The sequence below is a fragment of the Ptychodera flava genome, chromosome 15 (genome assembly GCF_041260155.1).
Source record: "Ptychodera flava strain L36383 chromosome 15, AS_Pfla_20210202, whole genome shotgun sequence".
NCBI lineage: Eukaryota > Metazoa > Hemichordata > Enteropneusta > Ptychoderidae > Ptychodera > Ptychodera flava.
In genome coordinates, this window is record NC_091942.1 from 14102501 (window position 1) to 14129615 (window position 27115).

At 40.2% G+C, this 27115-nt stretch overlaps 1 long non-coding RNA gene across 2 annotated transcripts; it reads left to right on the forward strand.

Annotated features, from left to right (window-relative positions):
- Positions 1-769: 769 nt before the first annotated feature.
- On the forward strand, positions 770-26985 carry LOC139151244 (uncharacterized). Of its 2 annotated transcripts, none has more exons than XR_011556374.1 (2): positions 770-961; positions 26515-26985. It is a non-coding gene; the product is annotated as an uncharacterized lncRNA (long non-coding RNA). The 2 variants fall into 2 exon arrangements; XR_011556373.1 differs by lacking the exon at positions 770-961 and adding an exon at positions 1609-9886.
- Positions 26986-27115: the final 130 nt, after the last annotated feature.

The following is a 27115-nucleotide window of genomic DNA, read 5'->3' on the forward strand; positions in this document are numbered from 1 at the left end:
CCCAAACTATTCAGCTACATACTCCTGACCTTTGTGACGATACCGCCACAAGCGTTAACAAATAAAACGATTAATCGAGGTGTAGGCACTCTGCCAGATCGGACCACCAAAGAAATGATAACGCATTCTCAAACTGGACACTGGGAGGGCGCCGTCCGAGTTGTGTGATCGCATTCATCTCTCACTGATGCCGACATCCTTTACTGATGACGTAATTGACGTTCGCGCCGCTTCCCGCGCGCAACAGCTAACTAATCTGGCAGCATTCCGAGTACAACATTTCGCCGCTGTTGAATAAATATTCAAACTTACTCCATGGTGACTTCGAACCACTCTTTGAAAATCAAGAATGAAAATCAGGGGTCATAGTGCAAACTGTGTTACTGGAGAAACAATTACTTAAAAATTAACCGATATTTGAAAATAATCGATATTTTACAAAAATGAGTTATAAGTAAAGTTCATTCACTGCACAGGTTTCAAAATGAGTTTTCACAAGCAGTAGCTCAGATAAGTATTATAAAAAAGTGCGAGTCTGAATAAAAATAAAAGTATCTGTCCCCGCCCAGGTGCATTCTACCAGAAACAGATATGTGCATCATTGAACGTTCCATGCCTTGTGTGGAGCTTTATTTAAGAAAATCTTCCTTCCGTTTATTTGACTTTTCCTTTTCGAAGGAATCCGCACAAAAGGACTGACGGACTCTTTCTGAGAAAAGGCAAGGGTTATGACTGCACATGGCATGCACACATCACTGCGCAAGTTGTGCAAACAGCATGCGCAAGTGCACTGTTGCCTCAGCCAACCAATGAGTGATGTAATTCCGTGCATAACTTCATTTCGTTCCAAAGCAAAGCCCACGGAGTTCCTCTCAAACTCACTGATGAAAGTGAGTGTCTGTCAGAAGTATGGAGGCTGTTAGGACTACATAGCTGTGAGTTTTTGACTTTCACCGACAAGGTAGGTCATATAATTTTTAATTGTTTTCGCTTGGGCACTGGGATGCTACACCCCGGTGGAAACCCGTTGATATCACCACTGGAGTATTTTTTGCAGTTTTTGAATGTGTTTCCTTGTTTCACCATGCATCGTTATATGCTAGGCGTCTCTTTCTCAGAGCATGGGGCATGACAAGAAGATCACAATCACCATGGGTAACCATCTCATAGGTTAGGGATAGATGAATCTTTTTCTTTAAATACTGTACCTCACGTGAAATGACTGCTTAAATCGAGTTTACTATAGGAATAGGCCTTCATGCAATCCAGACTGTGAGTGCTTTACAAAACACATCACTACTTTTCAGGAACTAGACATTCAAGTTTGATCATTTTACACAAAAATCAGTATTTAACATCTTTTTGAGTGATCATAAACTCCAGTAAATTATATTTCCTCATAACGAAGACACAGAGATCAAACATTAAAACTGTATAACAGTTTAGGGGAAAATCCAATTTTTATCAATTTTGATCGTTTGATACTCACTCACTCACTACTTCCTGTTGCTTTAAAAAAGGCGAACTTTGTTAGTTCACATCCCTTGCCTAAGACCACTTATCTGAGAAATTTCCCTGGCACTTCTTGTAATACTTTTTTTCTTTTTCTTTTCTTTTTTTTCTAACGCTGGTGTCTACCAATCATTTCTATAAAATAGGAAAATAGAGATCCCGGATACGGTGTTCAGATTTTGACTACTTTCCTGCTATGGCCATACATACCATCCTCTCTCTACCACTTACTCTACTCTCAGTCTGTCTAGCTTGATTTGGCTTTTTCCCTTCCTGTTTTGAACTTCTATATAACCTTCTGTTATTTTTCTTTTAACTGATCTCTACTTGCTGCCTGTCTGTCTGTCTGTCGGTCGATGAGTGGGTGGGTGGGTGGGTATGTAGGTAGGGAGGGAGGAAGGCAGGGAAGGCAGGGAGGTAGTTAGGTTGGTGGGTAGGTAGGTAGGTGGGTGGGTGGGTGGGTGGGTGGGTGGGTAGGTAGGTAGGTGGGTGGGTGGATGGGTGGGTGGGTAGGCCTGATGCATGAATGGAGGCCCGTAAAGTAGGAACTTGATTGGAGTTATTGTTCAAATCCCCTCATTCCTATGCTTCTTCATCGTCTCAGTTGGATTCGTTTCATGACTTTGTGCCAGGGTGAAGGGAAGTTGGTCCTTGGTGACTGGGAAGAATCTTCCATATGATAAATATCTCTGGTGCTTCTAAATGTACAAAAGAGGTTTTTACAAACAGCCAAAATGTGCAACAAATGCTTGACTTGGGATGGGTGTGGCAGGACTTTGCCGCTTGGAGGGCCATCATGTCTGTTTCGCCTAAGCCGAGGTATTCTAATATATTTCATGAACTCGTGACTTTGCAGATCCAGATACGTGTCGGTCGACAAGTACAATCCGATAATAAACCATTATTTCTGGTTTTTATTTTTCAAATTATCGTGTGGTGAAAATCAAACATGGCTGCCAATTGAAAATGGAACCGGAAGTAGTTTTCAGACACTATAACGTTTACGGTTGGCACAGTAACATTTTTATCTCGCACCATTTCTAGCGTCCAATAATACATATTCATAAAAATATCAGTCTCGCGAAATAAATAGACTTGTTTTCGCCATGAGGAAACGCGGTCATGTTTTTCTTTTAAGGGCGCTGTTTCCATGGCAGTTGGTTGGTCACAAACACCGTACCGATGCTTACGTCACCACAGGTATATTTCCTTGTCTGGTTCAGCGAACTCCATATCCCTGACCCTACTAAAATGCGGCTATTTGAATCAAAGCGGAGGGAAGCGCGAGGGAAATCCCCGAAAAAAGTCACCGGCACAATGCCGGTATATATAACACGTCATAGCTGAACAAGCACTCTCTTTGGTGGAACCAGGCGCCGGCCAACAAGCTGGTTGGTTTGCCGTATATGAAGAGTATCAACGGATAGATGAATTTCCGAGCATGATTCGGTGCAGTGAGAACGCACTTCGATGAGCGGTTGTCGAGGCGTCTACCTTACAACATGATCGGTGGTGTCGCTGGCTGGGTGACACAAGCCACTCGACTCAGGTGTGTCAGTGCGAACAAGTTAGGACAGGACCCCGTGATGATCTGGAATGTCACCGCGCCCCTGACGAATCATGCGCCTCAATATTGTGATGAGGTCATCATTCTTGCTCACACAGACATTCCCTCGTACCGTGCGAGGCTAATTTCCTCTAGGAATTCCTTGATATCCTTAGCCATGGACACGGCAGGTGAAGGTTGTAAACAAAATCAGTTACATATCTGAGCTACAGTTATTGTTTTATCATAATTGTCTGAATTTCCTAAATTTTTTTTCCAAAAAATTCGTTCCTGTGGATAATTTTGAATCATTTTACTACATTTCAGTGGCCTAGTCGCATTTCCTTACCTGCTTAGCTCATTGTAACCACAACTCGTCTTTTCTCAATATGGCCGACGGTATGAACTGTGTGGTGTTTGGCCTATAGGGATCTTGTGGTAACTGACTATAATCGAACTTCACTGATTGGGTACCCCAATCATGGCATGTTTCGCCACCTCTGTCTATGACGTCACGAGTGCTAGTATCCATGTATAAAAAATAAGAAAATACAATATTATTTGAAATCTTTTGAAACAATAACGATTCGTTGATTCCAATTATGATCATAACTTTATGTATGTTATATTTAAGTTAACAAAGCCTTTTGCTTTCATAAAAATATGTTCCTCACTTCAATTTTGAATACGTTTTCGTCTTATAAACTATAAATTGTAACACTGTATGACAGCAGTTTGGCATCTATGTCACATACTTTCAGATTGAAATCATTGCTTTCATTTTCGATTTTTTGGGGGGCATATCTTGGAAGTACAGCTTTCCGCTTTCTTCTTGACCAAGCTTGGTTTTCGATAAATCATGGGCAGTGTGCCCTGTCGTCAATCACATTAAACGATGCAGTCAGCCTACCTTACAATCCTGTTCAAGCCGATCACGTGCCGCTACGATGGAAGCAAGCACACTCAACCGAAGGAATTATTCGACATGATCGCAGTTGTCGCCAAAATTCAAAAACAGTCGCCCCTCCAGGTTATCCGAGTTTGCCTAAAGCATCAAGATTTTCAATGAGCCCTTCAAATTTTACGCAACTCTCACGGTCTGTGACGACAAAACGACTATACCAAGCAAACACAACCTCAAGTGTTGGTACATTTATGTCAGTCATTCGAAGGTCGTCGATGGCTCGATTCGGAGTTCACAGTGAAAACGTCGATGTTCCTGTATCGCCATGGCTTGCCTCTTCGGCGCTGTCGACCAACAAATTGCGTCTTATACCTTTCAGGTCTCGGGACTCGCGTTTTTGATTTAGATTTAAGAGTTGAAACCCCACATTGCCAGTGACCATCTACGCGGAGAGACTATCTGTCGACATACAGACAGACAACGCTCTTTCGTGATTGCAACGTATCTGCGCCAGACTGATAAATGCCGTTTTACCACACCGTGGTTCGAGCTAGATTCGCGAGCAATCACGCCGTTTAACCCACCTTTATACAACACGTAAACGCTTAACATGAAGATCTAAATATCTAGGTTACCTACAAAGGGCGACATTTTGAAATTTCGTTCGCCTTAGAGTCACCAAGCTCGCCCTTCCGAAAATTGGTCTCCCATAGTTGGTCAGTCGGTTCCGATATGAAGCCATTTTGCCCGGGTCAGAACAAACGGGGACTGTGAATGCCTGAAAACCTGGCCTACAGATCGAACTGACACCGAAACATGACACTTTAAATCGCGCTCTTCCAGAAAGGAGAAATATAATAAGAACATTTTCATTTGCGTTTTACCTGACATCATAAAATCACCATAGCTGATACCACACAGGCGTTGTTGTGTCCTTTACTTACTCGGATTCTAATGGGAGGTTTCCCGGACGATTCTGTTATGCGCAGTCAAACGCTTCGTCTTAAACCGTTGAATTTTAAATTTCACCCCGCAAGAAGCGCTTCAGTCCCACGATCCAATCCAACACTATAGCTGAGTGTGACGACATCTCTTACTCAGTCCGTAGACGTCGACGTCAAATTCCATTTCCTGACGAACTCTTCGAAGTTACTTTTGTCCGGAATAATATGGACTTCAAGTCAGACATGACCGAACACGTACATGGGCCATTCGTATGTGGTTGTCTCTTCACCGAGACAGATCGCTCAACAACCGCAACAAGGGCTACTCGGCTGAAGCCTTGGCGGCGAGGTCCATGTTACCCAAGATCTTACCTGAACTAACATGCTAAGGTCAAATGCACTCCGAACGTTGTCAAGTCGATGAGACGAGAGAATTTTTCACTCTTGGAGTGCGTTATGTAGTCTTGCGATTTGAGCGTACCACATAGGCTTGCAGACAGTTGACGATAAAAACAAACCGCTGCCCGTTTCAGCAACACAACTACATTACGAATTTGTTGTTCTACTTCTCCCAGGTTCCAGCAAACCCTAGAGTGCAGCTGAAATGTGCATTGCCAACAAATGCCCTCTGATTGGACGGACACAATTCAAATCGTCCTCTCCCACAGCAGTGCCATTTTCATACGTGTACTGTGTCGTGCGTTGCGCTCAGACCCTAGCCCACTATTCGAGAAAGTTGCTAGGTAAATATGTTTCTGATCAGATTCTGAAAATTGTAGCACCGAACAGTTTCACATAGACAAAGAAAAAGTGATATAATAAGGTGAAATAAAAAACGGTAAGAAACTAAAGGCGACGAGGTGATCTTGATCACAAGACGTTGACTGAGTGCACGATTGTCAACAACCCCTTCGGCCGATACAGAGCGAAAATAACTATAAATTCACGCATGCCCTGTTCCCAATAAAAGATTTGTAAGTTAGGTTATATGAAGAAAGAAATTTTAACATGAATCTCCGACAATATTACAAACAAGCAACTCACAAACCACAGCGAGATTTCCCTATGTAGATATGAGTCAAAGAACAGACCAGACCAAATTTTGGTCAAGTCGTTCAGCATTCAAAACTAAAATTCAAAATTTCAAACTTTCCGATTTGTAAAATCTTGTATTTTAAAGTCCGCGCCAGTATTGTACAGTGGGCTATTCATTCGATCATCGTATTTACAGCTTGTATGAAGCTCCCCGTCGGGACATATTGAGGAGGCTGTTTTAAACGAGATTTTACAAACGTTTACCGCAAATATAATCAAAGCCGTGTCGAGAGGAAGACTACGAGAACACAGTAAAACCCGAGTGGTGCTCTCTGTGACTGTACGGACATAATATGCCACCATGATTATTATTGTATCATTATATTATATACTACTCAATAATCTACTTCATTTTCACTGCAAATCGGCGACCGGAAAAATACGACTAGATTTTTTGTTGTAAACAACTCAACCTCCATTGTTGTTATCGCTGATCTGGAAGTCCTACAGGCGTTACCACAACTGCTTCATGACAAAGTATTAAATTTACAATTAGCGGTTGGAAACCGAGAAAATCAGCCATTCAAGCCACGCACAAATTTACTAAGATACAGGGATGGGTTTATACATGCACTGAAAAATAGTGAGATAGTCGCTCGTCTTTAGATTCAATGCTGAAATGACAGACCCGGCCGCGTCTGGCGACAAGAAGTAGTGTTGACCCGTTCCTCGACCTGCGTCCAGAAAACTAGTCTGGCGAACTCGGCCAGAAACGCTTTTAACGTGCGCAACTGTGTGGTATGCAAACTGTAAGGGTTGTCACTGTGAAGATAATTACAGGCACTTGATGCGATTTTCGACGTCTCTTGAGGGCCAGGCATATCGATTTTCCGTGGTATATATCATCAATTTATTGCTACATTCTACATCTACCACCACCACCACCACCACCCCCCCTCTCTCTCTCTCTCTCTCTCTCTCTCTCTCTCTCTCTCTCTCTCTCTCTCTCTCTCTCAGTATACATTTTGATATTTTTAGGCTAGCATTTGTTGGTTTGCCGTGCACATGTCCGACTTTCTTTGTAACAGAGTTTTATTCGCTTAAAACATATAGCCTTCTGTTTGATGGTAGACAAGTTAAGATTTGCGAGAATTCAGTTACCGATGCGTATGTGAAGGCGTTACTAATAAACTGACTTGTGAACAGATAGTTTCATCTACGGTAAATTGTTTTAAAGTTTTGACAAATCGAGTTTTGACCCAATTGCCAAGAAGGCAGGAAGTTATCGTATAAACCTTTCTGCCAGACGCGGCTTGAAAATAGACATCTAAAAGACGAGCTGATCGTTGGTGGAAAACAAGTCGCCTTTAACGGGCAAGTTCACCAGAAACTGGTGGCAGTTTGCCACTGAATAGTTATGACTGGGCCTTGAAAGGATTCAAAACCAACTTGTTTCGCAAATTGATGTAAGTTATCACTGGTTGATTTAAGCAATCGTTAGCGATGACCAGACTGGAACGAGTCCAGAGGGAAACAAATGTACGCCATGCCGCCAAATTTCCACGAATTATTAAGTCCGGCGTCATTTAAAAAGTGTAAACAGTTTAGAAATTGCTGCGAATCTTCTTGTTGATATATTCACAGGCTGAAGTAAGTCACTGTCTATACGAGTTGGCGAAAGCGTCACCAGCCTGTTGGCCCACAGACCCTACAGAAACAGTCTATGGTTGAACAGATATAAACACAATATGTAACTGTCTTGCCCAGATCTCTGAGAGTTGTCTGTTCATCAAAAAACACATCCGCCGAACCGCGAGCTCCTTGTATACGTACTAATATCACAGACTGTGCGAAAATCGACGAAGGTGTTAAGTTATACAAAGAGCGGTTTCCAGCTTAATTTCTTTCGACAAAAAATTATCAGCTTACACGGTTTGTGATTTTATGTGTAATGGATAAATCAATATTGAGCTGTAGGATCTCTTTTCAAGATATTAATGTCGAATTATCGTTTGACGTAGGTGATGTCGTTTCTGCTCTGTTGCGATAACTGATGTACTTGAAGATACAAACGACTAAAACACTCATACTTTGAGAGATGGTGATTGGTTGTTTCCCAGTAACCCAACGGAGGGAGAGCCAACGAAATCCAACAAAGTGACAAAACTAACCCGTCGACAGTTCCTCGTGCTTATTCTGTCTGTATCGTCGTAACCGATCGTACAGTAATTGTTCAATGGTAAGCTATTGCTGTGCGTGCTAGGTTTTTGCATAGCCGCGTGCCGGCGGCGCGACGCTCGTGCGAGCGCTCATGTCAGTGCCTTGTGTAACACAACTGACGGTCAATGCACCAACAGATATCAACACGTTACGACAAAATGAAAAAAAAATGCATTCTCTTTCTTACATACATACGTACTTCTCTTGCATTTCCTATGAATACAATTTGATCACAAGAAACACTACTATAAAAAGGGGTGTAAAAGTTGGAAAGTCACGGTCTGGCTAAAGTCCTTTGGTGAGCCAACCCCTGGATCAGCTTCATTGTCCTTTTGATAATTATTTACTTATTGTTCGACACTTGAGCTTAAGTTCCCCTTTCAATAATAGTATAATACAGAGAAAAAATATTGATAGGGGATGTTTCTGTAAAATTCATGTTGAACAGTGCGCCATAAACCTTAATTAATGTCCAGTGCGCGACTACTGATCTATTTTGTATTTTTTGGGTGGATCCCATCCTGAATATTGAAGTGATATCGTATATCTTTCAATCTAGGCGTTTCCTTGCGGAGAAACGCCCAGAAAAGTAAAGTCTAGCCAACCGATAGATTGAGCAAGATTTGGCCTCTCTGAGGTGGTGGTTGTCGTCTGAGATTTGGCAACAGAAGGCACCGTATCGAGTGCAATTATTGGTGCAGATTGGTCGGTCACGTAAAGGCTAATCAAAACTTCGATGCAAAAAGACGCGCGCAAAATCGATTGGAATTTTTGAAGTAAACATCATATGCATTGCTGGAATCCATACTTGGCGATGACGCACCCATTATATGAATCTATTGTCTCTTATGAAAGCCCGCCGGTATTATATCGTTCCTTGGCATGACCCCTTGCACTTGCAATACACCATAGTGCTGAGTTCTCGCCCAGAAAGCACCCGTGCATGCTTTCGAATCAATTTTACTTTTATGCCTTACCTGTACCGACAATTCGAGCCAAATCTTTAAAAGATACAGCGAAGTCCACCTATTGCAGGGGGTCTGCTGACTGGCCTAACGGGGTCCCGGGACGGATAGTCGAGTCACCTTGGTTGTATGTTCGCTGTTTCTCGCCTCGAGCACTGCATTGATGACTTCGCTTTGCTGTGATTGGTTAGCTGGAAGAGGATCATACAGTATTATTTCGATAGAAAGACAGATACGGGTCGATTTTTCCTTCTGACAATTAATGCGAAGAAATCCAATGATAATGTAGGCTCTGGGATCGTCATGCTGATCGCAATGTCGACATTCGAAAATAAAATGAAATTGCCGCCCATTTTCTGCGTCAAATACATATCTAACATACTCCTTCTTTCGAACTGTATTTCGGAATTATGGTTTAATTTTGAGTGACGGCACTGACCATGAAAATGAGGGACTATTCGTTAGTCTCTTTACGGGGGACCTAAGGGAGCCATACTTCCCACGGCGTTCGGTCGAATATTTAGTTTTGCAACTCTGGTCGAAAAGTGTGCAAATTTATGTAATAGTTTTATAGTATTTCTTCTGTTGAAACGGTCAGTGTGCAAAGACGTATCAGACAACCATCTGAGCAGACATGATACAATCCGTACTGGACCAACGCTGCAATGAAATGGGGTGTGGAGGTATCGTTTCTTACACCCGGGTTGGAAATGGCCTTTCTTTCATGAAGATAAGTTCAGCGACCATCTTTAGCTCTGAAGTAAGTGATCTTTATAAAATCTAGACGAGAAATGGTGTCATGTTTGTCGAGCGTACATTTATAGTATTAGAAATGGCGAATTCGTAGCTGACCGAATTTTAACGCAATTTCTCTGTCAATGCAACCTGCTTTTTCTAGACTACTTCGGTGTGTAGTGAAAATTCGAGTTCGTTTGCGTTTAAATTATCGCAAAACATCACGAAACTTGTACGTAGGTCATCAAACAAAATGGCGTTCATTTGATTGAATGGTTTGTCATGTCGCCAGATCGTTGCGTTTGTACCTGCCAGCACACATCGCGATATAAAGTTTATCTCACCTTGGTAAAGCGAAAGACTATTAATTTTGAATGGCTCGCAGGTGAGTAAAGCATCTGATATTTTCCACTTTAGGCTATAACTTGCTGAGCATATTCAAAATTACAAATTAAACGTTCATGGTAGCTTCGACGCTAACAGACTTTCTGATTAGCCAACACTAAGAAAGCCATACAAGGCTACACGAAAATCTCACTCTCTGTGGCGTTCCACAATGCTTTGACGTTCAAGTATCCATCCGCTTCACTACACGAGTTTGATGTGAACATGTCACAGCTTTTCTTCAAAATCTCCTTCATTTCCAGAAAAATCGTAAACAGCATATTCGATGCTGTAAGTCCGTGTGCTCTTTTCGACACGAGACGCCATCTTTAGAGGGATTGAACATGGTGGTCGTTTATTGAAACACACGCAGACCATACTATACGATGGCTATGGTTCTAAGTCGTTTGAAAGATAGTTCACAAAAATACAACATAGCCTCTTTATGTGTTCACTGTCTTCGTTGAATGAGTATCTGTCAGACAATAGGAGAAACTTCATATATTTTGTATTGAGACATGTGAGATCCGTTAGCTGGGACTCCGATGTATGGCGCAGTTCCATCTTCGTGCCCTGTGTCTCCTGTCGAAAAATAACCTCTTCAGCGCGAGTCTACATCTAAGACTTGTGCCCTGAAGGGGAATCCTTAAAGGTACGAAAGTAAGGAGTGACGAGCCGTGTACGCACGGTTCGTCGATCCGTTTCGTCACCTGGCCGACTTGATCTTATAATGTCGTATCCTAGAAAACATGTCTTGAAAGACTTGTAACCATAATGAAAGAACTGGCGGGAAACCAACGATTTTCGATGAAAATGCATTGAAAATCTTCCTTGTTGACGTGTTCAGCCACAGCAATATCACAACCGTCAAACTTGAAATGTGTTTCCAATATGTTCCAGAGGGTATATTTTGAGTTGATGACGTTCCTATGCGTCAGAGTTGAATGATTTGGAAAGCCAGTAGATCTCAAAGAAAGATGGATGCCTGTTGACTGATCTCCATGTTGACTCCTTTCGTCGTGGATCAATATTTTTGATATATTTAAACCCTCCGTATTGTTCGGGGTGTGTTTTTACGTCACAACTTTAGTTTGTCATGACTAACATTGACGATCTTACTTTTCTCCGAACGATCCGGGGGGTTTCCGTAATCCCGGCGAGAACATGACGGTAATATCCGTGTCACTTCACAACTCTGTTAACTCTTCTTGAAAAATAACGATCCCGGAATCAAAAGCTCTCGAGATGTTGACTAACTGTATTCGTCTTGCAGTAACGTCCAGATTATATCTGACTTTCTTAGGCTTGAAAAGTGTCAATTCATGACAGCAATCTTTTTTGATGAATCAGAGTCTTCGGACTTTCAAGATGGAGGACAGACATGGAATTTATTGATAATCGGTTAGTAGGAATATTTGCATGCTTGTACATTTAGATTACTACGATTTCTAATTTTGTGCCCGATTCGTGATTTCGAATAAATTCTTCGTTACGATTCAGCTTTTCTGTTTCGACACGACTCTTTTTTACTGTCCGTTAAGAAGAAAGAACTGGTTATGATTTCTAAAATCTGCCGGTGGTGTTCTCACATTTCCAGGTTTATGGCTGACTAGTTTATTTTTTGCGTTGTCACTTCTCACCTTCCTTGCAGAAACAAACTTGCCTTTATATAGGCTTAATCTGTATCGTTAAAGTCTTCACCTGAAACTTGTATTTCTCTGGTTCTGTAACTTCTAGGACTTCTTTGCTTTCTTCATATGAACCCGCTTTTCCCTCTTTGAAACCTCTACAACTTTTGTTCTTTCATCTTTCCCCCTACCCGCCTTTGATATGGCTGCATGTCTTTATCTGCCTGCCCCTCTCTCTCTCTCTCTCTCTCTCTCTCTCTCTCTCTCTCTCTCTCTCTCTCTCTCTCTCTCTCTCTCTCTCTCTCTCTCTCTCTCTCTCTCTCTCTCTCTCTCTCTCTTCCCGCTCCTTATAATTTCTCCTAACTTTATGATGGCTAGCTTTACAATTATAGGCGACAGTATATATAAATCTGTCGCGTCGATACGACAGCAAAGAATATCAAAATATCTACAGTTCGGAAATCCTTCTGGTTTGATCACTCACTTATGTACAGTGCTATTTCTTTTTAAATATATGACGACTTTTTGGTCCTTATAACTCGGCGTTGCTGGGAGCGTGCTTTTTTGATTAAAATTTTGCACATGTGAATATTTGTTATAATTTTGATCTTGCTTGTACGTGATATTTACTCATGTGGAGTAAATAGTGCTGTGTTTATGGAAGTTTTTATAAAATCTCTCTCTCTCTCTCTCTCTCTCTCTCTCTCTCTCTCTCTCTCTCTCTCTCTCTCTCTCTCTCTCTCTCTCTCTCTCTCTCGTTCCCAGTTTTCTTGTTGCTTGACTTTTGAATTACTTGTTTACAGACCCGTGAGATTTTTTTATGGATAACCTTTGTGCGCAGATGACGGCGGGACAAAGAATATTGCGATTTTTGAGACTCCTACGGTTTAGCAAGTTATTACTGTGCCGTCCTACTGGTTTTTCAAAACCTTGGTGTTCACCTTCTTGCCACTTTAACTTGTAGGCGTTAATTTGATTGAGCATTTCATGTACACAATATCTGCTTGTACATTTGTTTTTCTCAGGTAGAGCCTAAAATAACAAGCGTTGCCAGTAAAAAACTTAATCTCTCTCTCTCTCTCTCTCTCTCTCTCTCTCTCTCTCTCTCTCTCTCTCTCTCTCTCTCTCTCTCTCTCTCATATTTCAATCTGTTATATGACAAGTATGGCGGTTGCCATTTCAAATACTTTTAGGGATTACCTCTGTACTCCGTGGGACAATGTCACAAGACGCCATATTGTTTTCCTTACAAGCAACGCCTTCGTCTATCACTTGAACCAAACCATTCCCTTGGGCAGCAGTGTAATTTGTCTTTCCACGCAAATACGTATAAAAATAAAGTGTGTCACATTTTTACTGAAAGTGACATTTTTATACTGAATCTGGCGAATGCAAGACTATTCAATTACCTTTAATCCGGGGCAGGTAACTTATCGATCGGGCGGGGAAAATTTTACACTTACCTGCCTTATGGGCGGATGGAGGGGAATTACTCTTTTGTCCGCTGAGATCAAAGGCGAGCTATGGCATTGGTATTCGGGACATAATTGAAGATAGACAGTATTTTACTCGGGCAGGCTTCTTTTCAAAGATGCCTGCCCGGATGTCTTGTTTTTTGTTTCCAAGAATTTCATAGCAATAGAACTGTTTTTTGTGAAGTTCCTTGTTAGTTCCGGGCTTTCTTGTTTGATGGTACGGCATAAGTATGGCCGTGGAACTTTAGGTATTTAAACTTCCGGCCACACCCTTCGAATTCGTGCTGACGGAATAATGACGAGAGACGGCTCCGTTCGTCAAACACATGCTGAATTGTGTCCTGGTTGTTCAGGCAGCAAACGCTGTTAATTAGAGAACCACGCTTTTTTGCTATGCTGCGTGTGTACGGCAACTTGGCATTTTGATCTCCACGTCCCGTAATCTTTTGAAGGACATACATATACAGGTTATTCAGGAGTGGATCGTCTTCGACATGTAATTCAAACCAACTGTCAGAGTGAAGATTTTGCCGCCTTAGGTTTTCATTCTTGTGTTATAAGTATCCGCTTATTTTTTACGTGTTTTGTGTATATTTGGTTTTTGCTGAGTCATCACAGGCAGAATTTGGTTACATAAATAAAACAGAATATTCTATCGGTACAACTAATATAGGGTAAAATGCATCCCTGTTGAGCGTTGTTGTAGATTAGCTTTCTTTTCCATCGAATTTTCAATGTGAATGATTGAGCAATAATTAATGCGCGAAACCAAAAATATATGACAGGGTGTTTGCATTTGAAATGCAATACTTACGTTGGTAATAGCATCGTGTACGTACGGAGAGAGCCGGTCACCGACGAAAGCACCTTTGGCCCTGCGTAGGGAGAGACCCGATGACATACCAATTATTTCCAGCCTTTGCCAGAATACAATATTAATTGATCGGCGGGCTACTGTACCAAAAGTGAAACCTTGGCGTGCAGTACAAAGAGATTAAACTTGACATTGATCGTATCTATAGACGACATAATTATTTGGGTTTATAGCAAGAAAAGGGATCACCAAATTTTCATTTGCTTGAATCTCACTGTCTTTTGATTGTTTTGTGTTATTGATTCTAGAACTTTTTGGGAAGCTTTCTTATTATTGGCGATTGGCACAGATTTTAAGCACTTGAATTTCAGTACCCCCTTCCCCCTCCAACCCTCCCTTTTAATGAACTACTGTTTATGATTTGTCTTGAGAAGCGATTTGACTCGTTTCTTTGTTTTTGACAAGATTGTTTTGTAAGAAGGGGAATAGCAAAAATACAAGCATTCGTTTACTGGAACCCTGCAATACAGCCCTTGTAAAATCACTCGGACAGTTTATACGTACCGAGCCATCACATTTTAACATGCAAGTTCACGGGTATTAGTCAGCTCAGGGGGTTCAAGACAAATCATGTGTCTGTGTGTCGTGTTTAAGAGGAATAAGCGCTGTGACGTCAATGTTTTTGTTCTACAAAATAAATTTTCTGACACTTCCTCCTACTGCGTGCGTGTTTCAAATACAAAATATCGGTCTTGCCAACGCAATGCATGAATGGTGTACAATACAGTACTGATGATAGATTATTGTTGACCAATGAACGCAAGTCCCTGCTGGAACTCAGGTGTCAATTTATAACATTAGGTAAAAAACACAAACAGATTCTGTTGACAAGATGAAAATTGAACATTTCGACACTATTTTGAGAGTAGATTCAGAAACTGTGTCTAACAGAAAGAAGAAAAATGCTGGGGGATCGCCCGGTGGTGTCACTGTCGGGGAAAATGGGTATCCATGCGTGCTCCTAAAATCATGGGGAAGAGAGTGTTTTTATTCCCTATATCACGGGTCCGTGAAATCGAGAAATATTGGTACTTTTCCAAAAACCTGGCCTAAGAAAGATTTGAAATATCGCAGGAAATACCTATCAGACACTCAAACTTCACCAAAAGTTTCATTGTGCTTTGTGCTTTGATCTGGTTAAAAACTGTGATTCGAAATCTAATGAATTTTATGAGTTTGACACTCTTGTTCCAAAGTTAACAGTTTCTTTCAGACTCTGATGTGTTAATATATGTGTAAACAATATCATAATTCAGCATTGACCTGACTCTAACATTACGTATTCCTCTCCTGGATTTTGTAAGTAAGGGGGTATTTTAGGTCTTATTTTCTCCAATCAAAATAAGGGGGACTTTTTGTTGAAAAATCCCAGATTAGGGGTATCTTGAAATTTTGTGGAACGAGCATGGATGCCAATGCTCTCTGAGAGTGTCACCACCAGGGGGATCGTAATAGCTCGCTAATCGTAAGCGTTAGGTTGGGAAAAAGTGCCGAGTTTTCCGCCAATTACTGTAATTCTATTGCACTTTCCCCGGACATGTCAAGTAAATTTGAAAACCATATTCTCTTGTACACACCGTACATGTCAGGGAAAACGATTTTCGACCGAATATGAAACAATGTAGTATTAAACACTATAAATGGAATATATTCTTCAGGTCAATTCCAAAGATTCATTGCCCTGCATTTGTTGTCGCCAGTTTTAATACCTTTACAATATTCTCTTCATTGTGTGCATTTCAGCTGGTTTCACGAGATTTGCTTTAGGTTGTAGAAGTTTTCAGTACAGAGAAGAAAAACACAGAAGAAAATGAAAGCAACAATTTACTAGTAAACGCATTGCCATTTTGCTTAGTGATAGCATAGTCCCTGGTAATAACAACGATGTGAGTGGAAGTGTAATATAAATATAAAGTAATTTACACTCAGTCAGTAAAATACAGATGTTTCTGTCGGTCTTCCAACCTTTAGCTATATATGCTTTCAGATACAAATTCTGAATGGAATCAGCCATTATATGTTTGACTTACCCTATTATTTCATCGCGAACATTTTTTGCCACACATTCATTGTTGCCAGTCAATCAATGGTTTAGAGTGGAGGGAAAATAATTTATATATATATATATATATATATATATATATATATATATATATATATATATATATATATATATATATATATATATATATATACACGAAAAGACGCTCACAAAAGCATCGCTTTTATGAAGCCTTTTAAAAAGTGCACGGTTTAGACCTGAATAAGCATTATCCAATCATGACAAGCTGCCAGTGCATTGATATACTCCGACATGTTCATTAATGCACTTCGCAAAATTAATACATTTATTTGAACACTCGAAAAATCAGATGAACTTTTTCAGTACGATAACGTTGCCATGGAAATACTCTTTCGCTTTCTTATATCATGAATGAACTGTGTATCTTACATCACGCAATTATCAAAAAATTCTTTCAAAAATCGGCAGAATATTGTCTGTTTCCTGAAATCTAACATGATGTGGCTGGATGTAAATATCTGGGAAGTTTTCTTCTGAAAAGGGGGTTGCCCCTCATAAAGCTGTCACTATGTCCCCCACCGTTTATACATAATTCTTGAGTGGGCACGCTTCTTCTGGTAAGCTTTCACAAGCACTACACAAACTCGGTGTGATCACTTGGCATGAAAAGGTTAAAGGACCACCGGCCCTTACTTATGATTATTTGTGCACTGTTTCTATCTGGCATGTCAGTTGCAAATTCTTGTTCTACTCCAATAAGCATGTTGATTGTTTAGCTGCCAACACAGAGTCTTTAAATTATGTATTGTTATTGTTTTCATTTGAAATATAGTTCGCCTGGACCTGAATTGTCAATAATAACAATGCACTGTACACATGTACAGGCTTAGGCTATAAGCTAATACTGAGTATCCCAGCATGCTTTTGGGAGTGGAACAAGAACAGTTACTGGCCGTTTAAACACTAAATCTCAGAAACCATAGTTTCGACCATCGTGAGTGACCTCGTCAACAAGGCACTTTAACTCTCTTTGACAATGCAGGACTTAAGTTTGTCTTTCTACTGATCACATGATCTGTGCCCCCATCCCCCTTATCGTGTGTGCAAAAACCAGTAAGGCAAGTTCACACAATATACACATATAGTACTGTTGCACGTTGGAGAAAATTGACTTCCAAACGCGTACTGATTCTATCCTGAGCCAAGTAAAGCAAGCACAGTCGTGAACAATTACTCAGTGATGACCAAGCAGTGTTAGCGTGTCGGTCACATTCAAATGGAATATCTTTATATGACAAAAAAAAATATGTTTAACAAGTTGTCACGCGCACGCGCAGTGACGCCTAACAACTTTAAAGCAAACAACACTTACTATATCAGCAAGTACTTTATCGCATGGTTTGGGTAGAGTATGCGTGTTTATCGGGAGTAAAGTGAAGACATCACCGATGTCAGCATCCGGCAGAATCGCTTATTTCTTGCTGAACTGCATGTATTAAGGAAACGTTCGGCCATTCTCTTTCAAAATAAGGATCAGGAAAAAAGGATCAGGAAAAATTACGGATAAAAATCTGGCGTCACAGAGAAGATAATTACCCAATATTCACCAATATTTGGAACTCAAAATGGCCGCCACCCCTTAATGTCAACTCTTTAGGACGGAAACATTTTAATTTTTGATTTTCATAGAAATAAGACAGTTGTTTAATTTACTCCAAGAAGTTCAAAATAGGCCCACACAATCAGGATAGTAGAAAGTCAGGATATCTGTCTCTGAGGCGCGTTACACTATACAAAACTTAAATGTCACCACGTGAAAGAACGACACATGTGAAACTTTGATGGAGGGACTATGATTAAAAGTGTAGATCCTTCAATTTGTCGAAACAACTGACAAATTTATGTCTGTTCAGTTGGCATTGGAGTAAATTTGTCAAACACACAAACATGCCTTATATGTAAATAAATTAAGTCCCAGAGAGTGAACAAGTGTCTTGTCGCCTAGGACCATGAATAAAGTTGTTGAAAATACTCAATTGGCTTGGTCTACTGAAGGATAATGGCGGCCACGTGATACATTACAACTTTACACTTTTTAAAGTTGTAACGTTAGAAAAAAATTAATTTGTTTAGTTATATAAAGCAAGTTTATCCTTTTTTATATCCCTAAAGTTCTTGCAAATGTAACTTGCTTAGGTTGAAGGGTCACGTGGACATATGAATTCTAGTACGGATTAAAATTAAGTCGTTGGCCAATAATATTGGACATCACAAGTGCGAAGGCTGACTTTACAAATATCAAATATTAAATGTTACCGTTATGTCCTTAACTAACTACGTTGATAGTACGATAGATGGTCGACTGTTTCCACGTCCGTGGGAAACAAGAGGGGGTTTCCCGTCTTTGGCCAGGTGGCTCACTTACAAAGGACTTGTAGGGGGTATTGAAATGACACCGGACAAGAGTAGAAAAGTGTCACCACCTCAAAAGATTATAAGTTATTTTGTTTGCTTTCTTCGTCTTCCGGAGCACTGATCCATCTCTATGGAGACCAGTCAAGCAGAAATTGCTTGGCGCCACCCGATGTGGATGAGACATGTAGGATGATTGACATTTTTGAACGTTTATGACTTCGCCCAACTTATATTTGTTAATTACCGGAAATTTATCGGTAGACTAATTTGCATATTATAAAACTTTATACCTTTAAATAGTCTTTTCTATCTCTTCGAATTCGTCTCTTCCTGCTGTGTGTCTGTCTGTTTCTGTCTTCCCTACCCTGCTCTCTCTCCCTCTCCCTCTCTCTGTCTCTCTCTCTGTCTCTCTGTCTCTGTCTGTCTGTCTGTCTGTCTGTCTGTCTCTCTCTCTCTCTCTCTCTCTCTCTCTCTCTCTCTCTCTCTCTCTCTCTCTCTCTCTCTCTCTCTCTCTCTCTCTCTCTCTCTCCTTTTTCATCTGTCGATAGCTTCCATTCTTGCTCGATCCGTACATTTGAAGCAGGACACCTCAACATGCATGTATATACCCCAGAAGGCAATAATCCATGAATTGGCCCTGTAGAGAGGTCTGATCATAGACAAACTGATCATTATATGCATGACCTGCCAAATGGCGAAACGTAATCTCTGAAGGATAATTGCTAAGCTAGACAATGTGGTAACCGGTATGGCATTTACTGAAGCTATTTGGTGACTCAAATGTATAATGAATTCTTTCAGCCGCGAGATGACTCGTGTAGATGGAAACGCAGGGGGAGAAGTTGTTTTCCTCGTAGAAATACAAAATTTCAAGAAGTCGTGTGATCACCGGTTATGTGACCTTAAAGTTGAAAGAAAGGTTACTTAGAAAGGTTACTGGTGGACTTGTTTAATGAAAACAAAAACACTGTTGAGAAAATATCCCTTTGAATGCCACTCAAGTTGGTTTCTTTCGTTGTTGTCGCCGCCGCCCTCGCTGTCACCAAGGTTACTGTTTACAGTTAGTGTTTACTTTTCTTAACATGGCAACCACCGATATTGAATTTAACTTTGGGGTGTATTTCGTCCAAGGAAATTCTGCCACATATCGAAACGGTGGCGGTAAATAATCAAGACAATGGAAGATGAAGACAGTAGCCTTGAAGTTTCTCTTAACATGAATACATCTAGTATTGTACCACCTGTACGTGAGCGACTACAGATACCCTATTTAGCTCTAAGTTGTACGTAAGTTGTTGTACGGACTGACCTATTTCTGTTTGTGAATGACTCTCTCATGTTAATGTAGAACATTAGATGGTGTTGATTTTGTTCACAGCGATGGCAGAGAGACTCGGGATGGCGAGAGGAAAGAATTCGAATTTTCATGATCACAAAGAGGAAATCAGAATCCAATTGTAATGGTAAATAGTTTGTTAGTTAATACTTTACTCAAATTATGTGTTATCAAGATGGTTAGGTCAGTTTCAACAAGGCAAACTATGCACTGCTTATCACGCCTTGAATGAACCCTAAGCGAGTGTGTATTGAGGTATTATGCGCCCCGAAAATTGAAAGACTCGAACTTTTTCTCACACCACGGTTACTTGGGGTAGTGTAACCGTGCTCAAACCGTTCTCTTTCGATGTCAAGAATAAAAATCAGGGATCACCGTGCAAAATTTGGCACTAGAGAAACAAATTACCCGATATCTACCGATACTTAATATTCCCAATGGTCACCATTCCCGTATTAACTCTAAGAGGAAAAAAATAAAATCTCGATTTTCACAAATACGCCGGAGGAAACGTTTAGATACTTCACATCATGAGCTTCAAAACAAGCCCCCAACCCCCTAAGTGGTAGATTTAAAGGCATTGTAAAAGTTTTAGGGTCCGAATATTTATTCCTGAGGCGCATTCTACGTTTAGCAAAATGGTAACTTTTGTGGGATACTATATCGGCTGCCCCGTACTTGACGTAGGCCAACAGATTGCCTGTACCTTTCCTCCATCATTACATGTAGTGCTTGCTCTTTTGTCTAGCACAACGCGAAGAATGCTCTCTTGTCTTGGACGAGACCGAGAGAATCCGACGGCATTGCGTCAAAACGTAATTTTTAACTCCGACAGGTCACTCATTGTCACACTTTGTCAATACTTGTCACAGGAGATGAGGAAATTTACGCTACAAAGGAAAGCTAATTATCTCGACGTCAGACCCAAATTCTTTGTAGGTAAATATATATATAACTGAAGATAGCGAACCTACCTGTCGTACCTTGAGGTCTTCAACAACTTGACTTTAGCCTTTTCGTGTTATGATCTTGTTATATGAGGGATTTTGAAGGGACTGTGTTTGCTTTGCTTGCCTCTTTCAAGCTAAAGCGCGCCCGTTTGCTTTCTGGTAAATGTATCACGGACTTTGGAAATTACGAAATGCGTTCAGATTTGTATCTGAAGTTTTTTCCTGGTTCGAAAAAAGTCATGCTTGTCTGACCCTCTTGAATTTACTGTACGGCGTCTGACGCGGAAGAGATATTGGTAAATCGCCGTTTTTCCCTGTCGCTATCTTTCACTTTATTTTTATTTTGCAAAAAAAAGAATTTTCCCTCTCAGGGCTTTCATGGATTTTAATCAACAAGAGACTCAGTGTATGACGTGTCATTAAATTTTGCAAGCATAGCTTTGCAGTGAGTCGTGCACTGAAACGGGGTGTTGACGTCACAGTCTGTGTTCTGTATTGAATTGTAGGTTGTTTGCGGACAATCTATCTGCTGATTTCATCAATATGAATGAAAAATAAAAGTACACCCGATCGCTGCCGATAAATTCTAATAATACAGCTCAATCAAGGCCTTGGCGCCTACATTAAATTCTAATAGTACAACTCAATCAAGGCCTTGCGCCCCCCCCCCCCCCCCCCCACTTGGATTCAGAATGTTATTTGGACATCTTTCGGCTCAATGCCGGTTGCCAGCTGAATCCAATGACGTCACAGCCTTTAGAAAACCGACTTTGATGCGGACTGAGAGGGGGGTTTCCCCTTCTACACCCGAAAACAAAGAAGGTCCGACAAAGCATAATTTCAGAGCATTTGTACGATGAGTTTCTATGTCCAGGTCACTTGACAAGGATGTTAAATTGGGAGAGCATCGTCCGAGTCACGATGTTGGCGAATAACTTCTAGTGCGCAGGCTCAGTCTGTCAACTCGGAAATCAGGTCACACTGAGAGAAGTAGTGTATAGGTCATCCAAGTATTGTTTGACAGCGAACACTCTACTTTCTGCTGCCCCGTCAGTTTTCGTCACAACTCATAAGTCATGCAAGGGGGTACAGAATTAAGATCTTGTAACATTCCCCAACATTCCGTTATACTAATAGAGGGCACATCAAAAGATTAAATTTTGGATAACAATAAGTACTTTGTGGATTTGTCTAGAGGATTTTGACCCAAAGCTATTTTCATAAGACAAAGCCGTGGCGATCTTTTCTGCCGAATCCAAATTCTCCATCGTAAAATTGTGATCAATATCAACAGGCAGTGGATCTCAAAGTAGAGGTGGAAGGTCTCAGGCAAAGGTCCTGATATTACTCTCGTGTAATATCCCGAAAACTATACTTTCAACGCGTACGTCTGCTGTATAGTAGCGAAAATAGGCAAATAGCCATCAGCATGTACGTGATTTAGCGCCTACCTTCATCGTGCGTCGAAAGCTTCGTGAAGTTCTCGTCATCATATTCATGTCTTACAAGTCATAGTCTCTCCCAGTTGTAAACTAAAAAGACATCTTTTAAATGTATCCAAAACACGTTTTCCAAACTTTAAATACACTAGCGGGGATAAGTCGTGAAAAAACACAACGGAAATAAAATGCTATATAAAGTACACTCGGCAATTGCCGGTACATTAACTGTATATGAATCAAGCATTTCTGAAGACCAAAAAAGTCCCTTTCACATCTGGAATTTCCACCACAATAAGGAATTACACTGTTAATTTCAGTCCGATGCAAGTGAAGTCTCACGCATTATTACGCAATTCTCGCTACGCGAGATATCCTGTGACTTTTTTCGTTTTATTCGGAAACTACACCTTATAAAGCTTATGTCTCCGATGCCTGCATTCCCGACATCCGTCAAACCGTTCCTAGTTACGTTGTTTCCTCTTATTGCCAAAACAACTCAGTCTCTGCCATTCCAAACGCCGACACTGGCACATGACTTCTAGCAGTGTATGATGTCACTGACTCAGAACCGCAAGGAACTTATGTGTCATGGCCACGTGCTAAATTAAACATGCTTGTGTCTCGTGACGCCCGAGAGACTCAAATTGAGAATAAGGCTGAGTTAATTAACAGACGAAATGATTATGATCAAAACGTAGATACATCATAGATACGTATAGATACACAGATACATAGATAAATAGCTAGATAGCAAGATCCATCCATCCATCCATCCATCCATACATCCATACATACATACATACATACATACATACATACATACATACATACATACATACATACATACATACATACATACATACATACATACATACATACATACATACATACATACATACATACATACATACATACATACATACATACATACATACATACATACATACATACATACATACATACATACATACATACATACATACATACTTGGTGCTTTTATAGACGGTATGAAGATAATTTCTCTTTAATCGAATGTGTTTTCAACAGTTCCTCAGCGAGAGAAAGTGCTATCTGCGATCTGATCCTAGCACTGCACTTTCTGCACTTTATAGTCGAGCTGAGTTCCGTGTTTCAAAATGCATTTGATTCAAGGCGCTAGATTATGCCCGGAAAATTTTATCGAGCGTTGTTTGTAAAACTTGTTTGTAAGACCTGGGTGTGGTTCCGATATCGGCTGGTGATCTTTATTTCAAACAGCTATCTTTCCAAAGATAAAAAAGCGCCGAAACAAACAGAGAGTTAGACTCGACTTCGTTCTAATCTGTGATTTAAGTCATTATTCGTGTCCTTGCGATCGGTTACGCGAAAATGTTTTACATCGGGTTAAATGACTGAAATGACACAGGGAAGAGTATCCTTGAAATCAATGTGTGTGAATCCGGAAATAACTGACTGAATTGCTGCGAAACCGTGAACTGCGCAGGTTCCACTTACATTGAGTCGTCACGTTGCACAACGGATCTAAAGATTATACCAAGTAACGCTAAAGCTCTTGTCAAGGACTTCCCAGAATATGTAAGAATCAAGTAAGATGATGTCAGCATTCTTTAGTGACGTGTACTCAACAATGTGACAAAGTCTTGCATTAAAGAATGAAAGATATTCGAGCGGCTGTTTTAAGTGTCATAGAGGATCACAGCAGCCGGGCGAAAACAAATGAATATTTAGACATGGATATTATGAACACGGTTTATTTTAATATAATTTTACAATTTGATGACATCCGTTGCCGGAGTCCAGTTTTTTTTAACACATGATTATTATTACGCGTGTCAGCATAAAAGTGTCATCATACAGTTATGTATCGCTGACGAATCCCGGACAAGGAATTGCTAATCAGTATTTGAAATGACGTCACTAAGACACCAATGTCAGTTTGTGGATGATGTCACTGATCAAATACTGACATCGTCATGGCTGACGTCATATTAGCGTCGTCATAAATGATTCCGTCAAGTCCTTGCTATGTGCTTGGGCGTCATTGAGAACAATCTTCAAGATTGTTTCGTAACTTCAGGTACCTACACGTAACGCATAGCAACGAATCACTGTTTCGGTGTCGTCACATTAGATATAGCATTTATCATAGCTTGAGATAAGGAAGATTTGCGTGAATGTCTATATAGAACTTCCCGAGACGAGGTGAACTTAAATACAAAAAAAGTTAAGTTTTCTCACGACATACAGTTGGAAAGGGGACTTAATGTTAAAAAAATAATATTTAAAAAAGGCCATTTTCTAAAATACATGTTTACACACACGAGAGCTAATGTCGTAGCGATGTCTGTTTGTCTGTCCGTGCGTGTGTGTGTGTCTGTCTGTCTGTCACTTTACACGATAACTCAAAATCGGCTGAACGGATTCAAGTCAGATTTAGTAGAGAGGTACTATATGCTAATTGCAAGAACTGATTACATTTTGGCTAGTGTGGCTTGCATATTAATGAAGTTATGAACTATTATTTTTTTCATGCATAGGTTTCCTATGGAGAGAGCAATGACAGTGTCGATCTATATCAAGAAATACCGTACAAAATTTCATGAAATTTTTCACAGATGACAATCTCAGAACATTTTGATGATACTGTGAGTGCCATGTCAATTATGCGCTCATTTGCATATTCAATGAACTTTTGTAATCAATGATATAACTCCGAAATTCCTACACCAAACTTGATGATACTTGCTACAGATATTGATCTGATAGATATCTAACAGTACTGAGAAGCATAGGGCAGTGTCAAGTTAATAAATAGCTCATTTAGGCCTACACGGATAATGAAGATTTATAATTAGTCATATAACGCTGAAATAACTGCACCAAATTTGACGAACTCTGCTGCAGATACTGATCCGATTGGTTGAAACGATATCGTACAGTGGTACGTTTTCAGTTGCATACGGTGTCCTTGCCCTTGCAAATTAAAGGTCTACTAGAATCAGACTTTGCTGTTCAGTACAGGAAACGTTTATGAGCTAGACAGACGACCAACACAGACCGTAGAAATAAGAATTAAGGATTTCCTATTCAGACTCGGGAATCATTCCATATATTACACTCTGCAGATCCTCTTCTTTCCTAACTGGATACCAGTAAAGACATCCAGCGATCAACCTATCTATCTATCTATCTATCTATCTATCTATCTATCTATCTATTCGTCCATCTGTCTACCTATTTATCCGTCTGTCTGTCTCTCGTTTGTCTCCCTGTTGTATGATTTTTCTGTTTTCTGTCTGTCTGTCTGTCTTTCTTTCTGCATGTCTGTTTGTCAATAATCACAAAATAGATTTTGTCTCAAAATGCTTGTTGCTGTTAGCAGATTTATGCAACCAGGCAACTTTTATCGGGTTTATATGTATGAGCATGTGTAACTTTTGCATAAAAAAATGATGGCCGGTGTCACAGCGTGTGCATCGATCTTGACAACGTGGACGGAACTGAAAATTATCCACTGTAAGGTAGAATGACATATGCTTTTTGAACAGATCTGATATTCCGACTCTCAAATTTTTACAAAACATTTTGTCCGCCATTTATAGGGGCTCATTTTAAGAGTATGGAGGAAGCTTAATACAAGCTTTCACCGGCTCCTTTTTGTGAAAATTGATTTTTCCCACATGCCATTTTCCACCGGTGATTCCTGATTTTTAATACAGGATGGCGGCCATTTTGAATGTCAAATGTCGGTAAATGTTGGGTATAACACGATAGTTGGATAGTGAAATAATGTCGGCTTAATCTGCAAATGTAAGCTCATCTGCTTTTCTTTTTTAAGTTATACACTTGTTTTTATGGGTCATTTGTAATATTGCAACATTCAGCACCTTACACTTTTGAAAAATTTAAACAACATGAAGATCCAATTCTCCCAAATTAGTTCCGATCGTGTTGTATTTAATGTATTTCTCTAGTATCATCGAGATTTTGCGCATTGACCCCTGAGTTTTATTACCTGTTTCGAAAGGGAATGGTTCAAAGTTTCTTTCCGGAAGCTTGAGTAATAGTTTAAGTTTTTCAAATTCGAGACGCCTGCGACTTATCGACTTTTCGTATTCTTTCGCAGGTACATATGTGCATCGCTGCGGGTGTTACTATCCATGACATTTTTCAAAGTTGCTGTCCCGGTGGACGTAGCGGACCATACTGAAAGTAGTTCCCGGTGGATAGTGCTGTGACTCAGCAGAGTTGGATGGATGACGTCTTGCTAGTTTGTTTGTTGTTTGTGTGATTAATTTTTCACTTTGATACTTATTCGACAATTGGAAATTCCCAAAGATGAGAACATATTACTGGAATAAGAAGAAAATTCCTTTCCCAAAGTTCGCCACAATCTTTATTTTAATTTTCTGAGATTAGGGCCTACGTCTTGAATACTTTACTTTTAAAATGGGTAGGTTATGAAAACACTCCAAGAACTTAATAATTGTCAGACTCTGTTAAGTGGCCACTTACAAACTCCGCTTTCACGATTTTTGTAATATTTTGCTCGATAAACGATCCAAAGTCAAAATACAGAGATGTTTTCATTTTCCTCCGTCTCGTTGTTTGTTTTTAAGGCTATAACAAAAATATCTTTTGTTCTTTACTTTCTCAAAAATATACTCAAAGCAAGCTGTACCAATGGGACATGAACCCCCTCTCTAACCCTCCCCTCTCTCACCTCC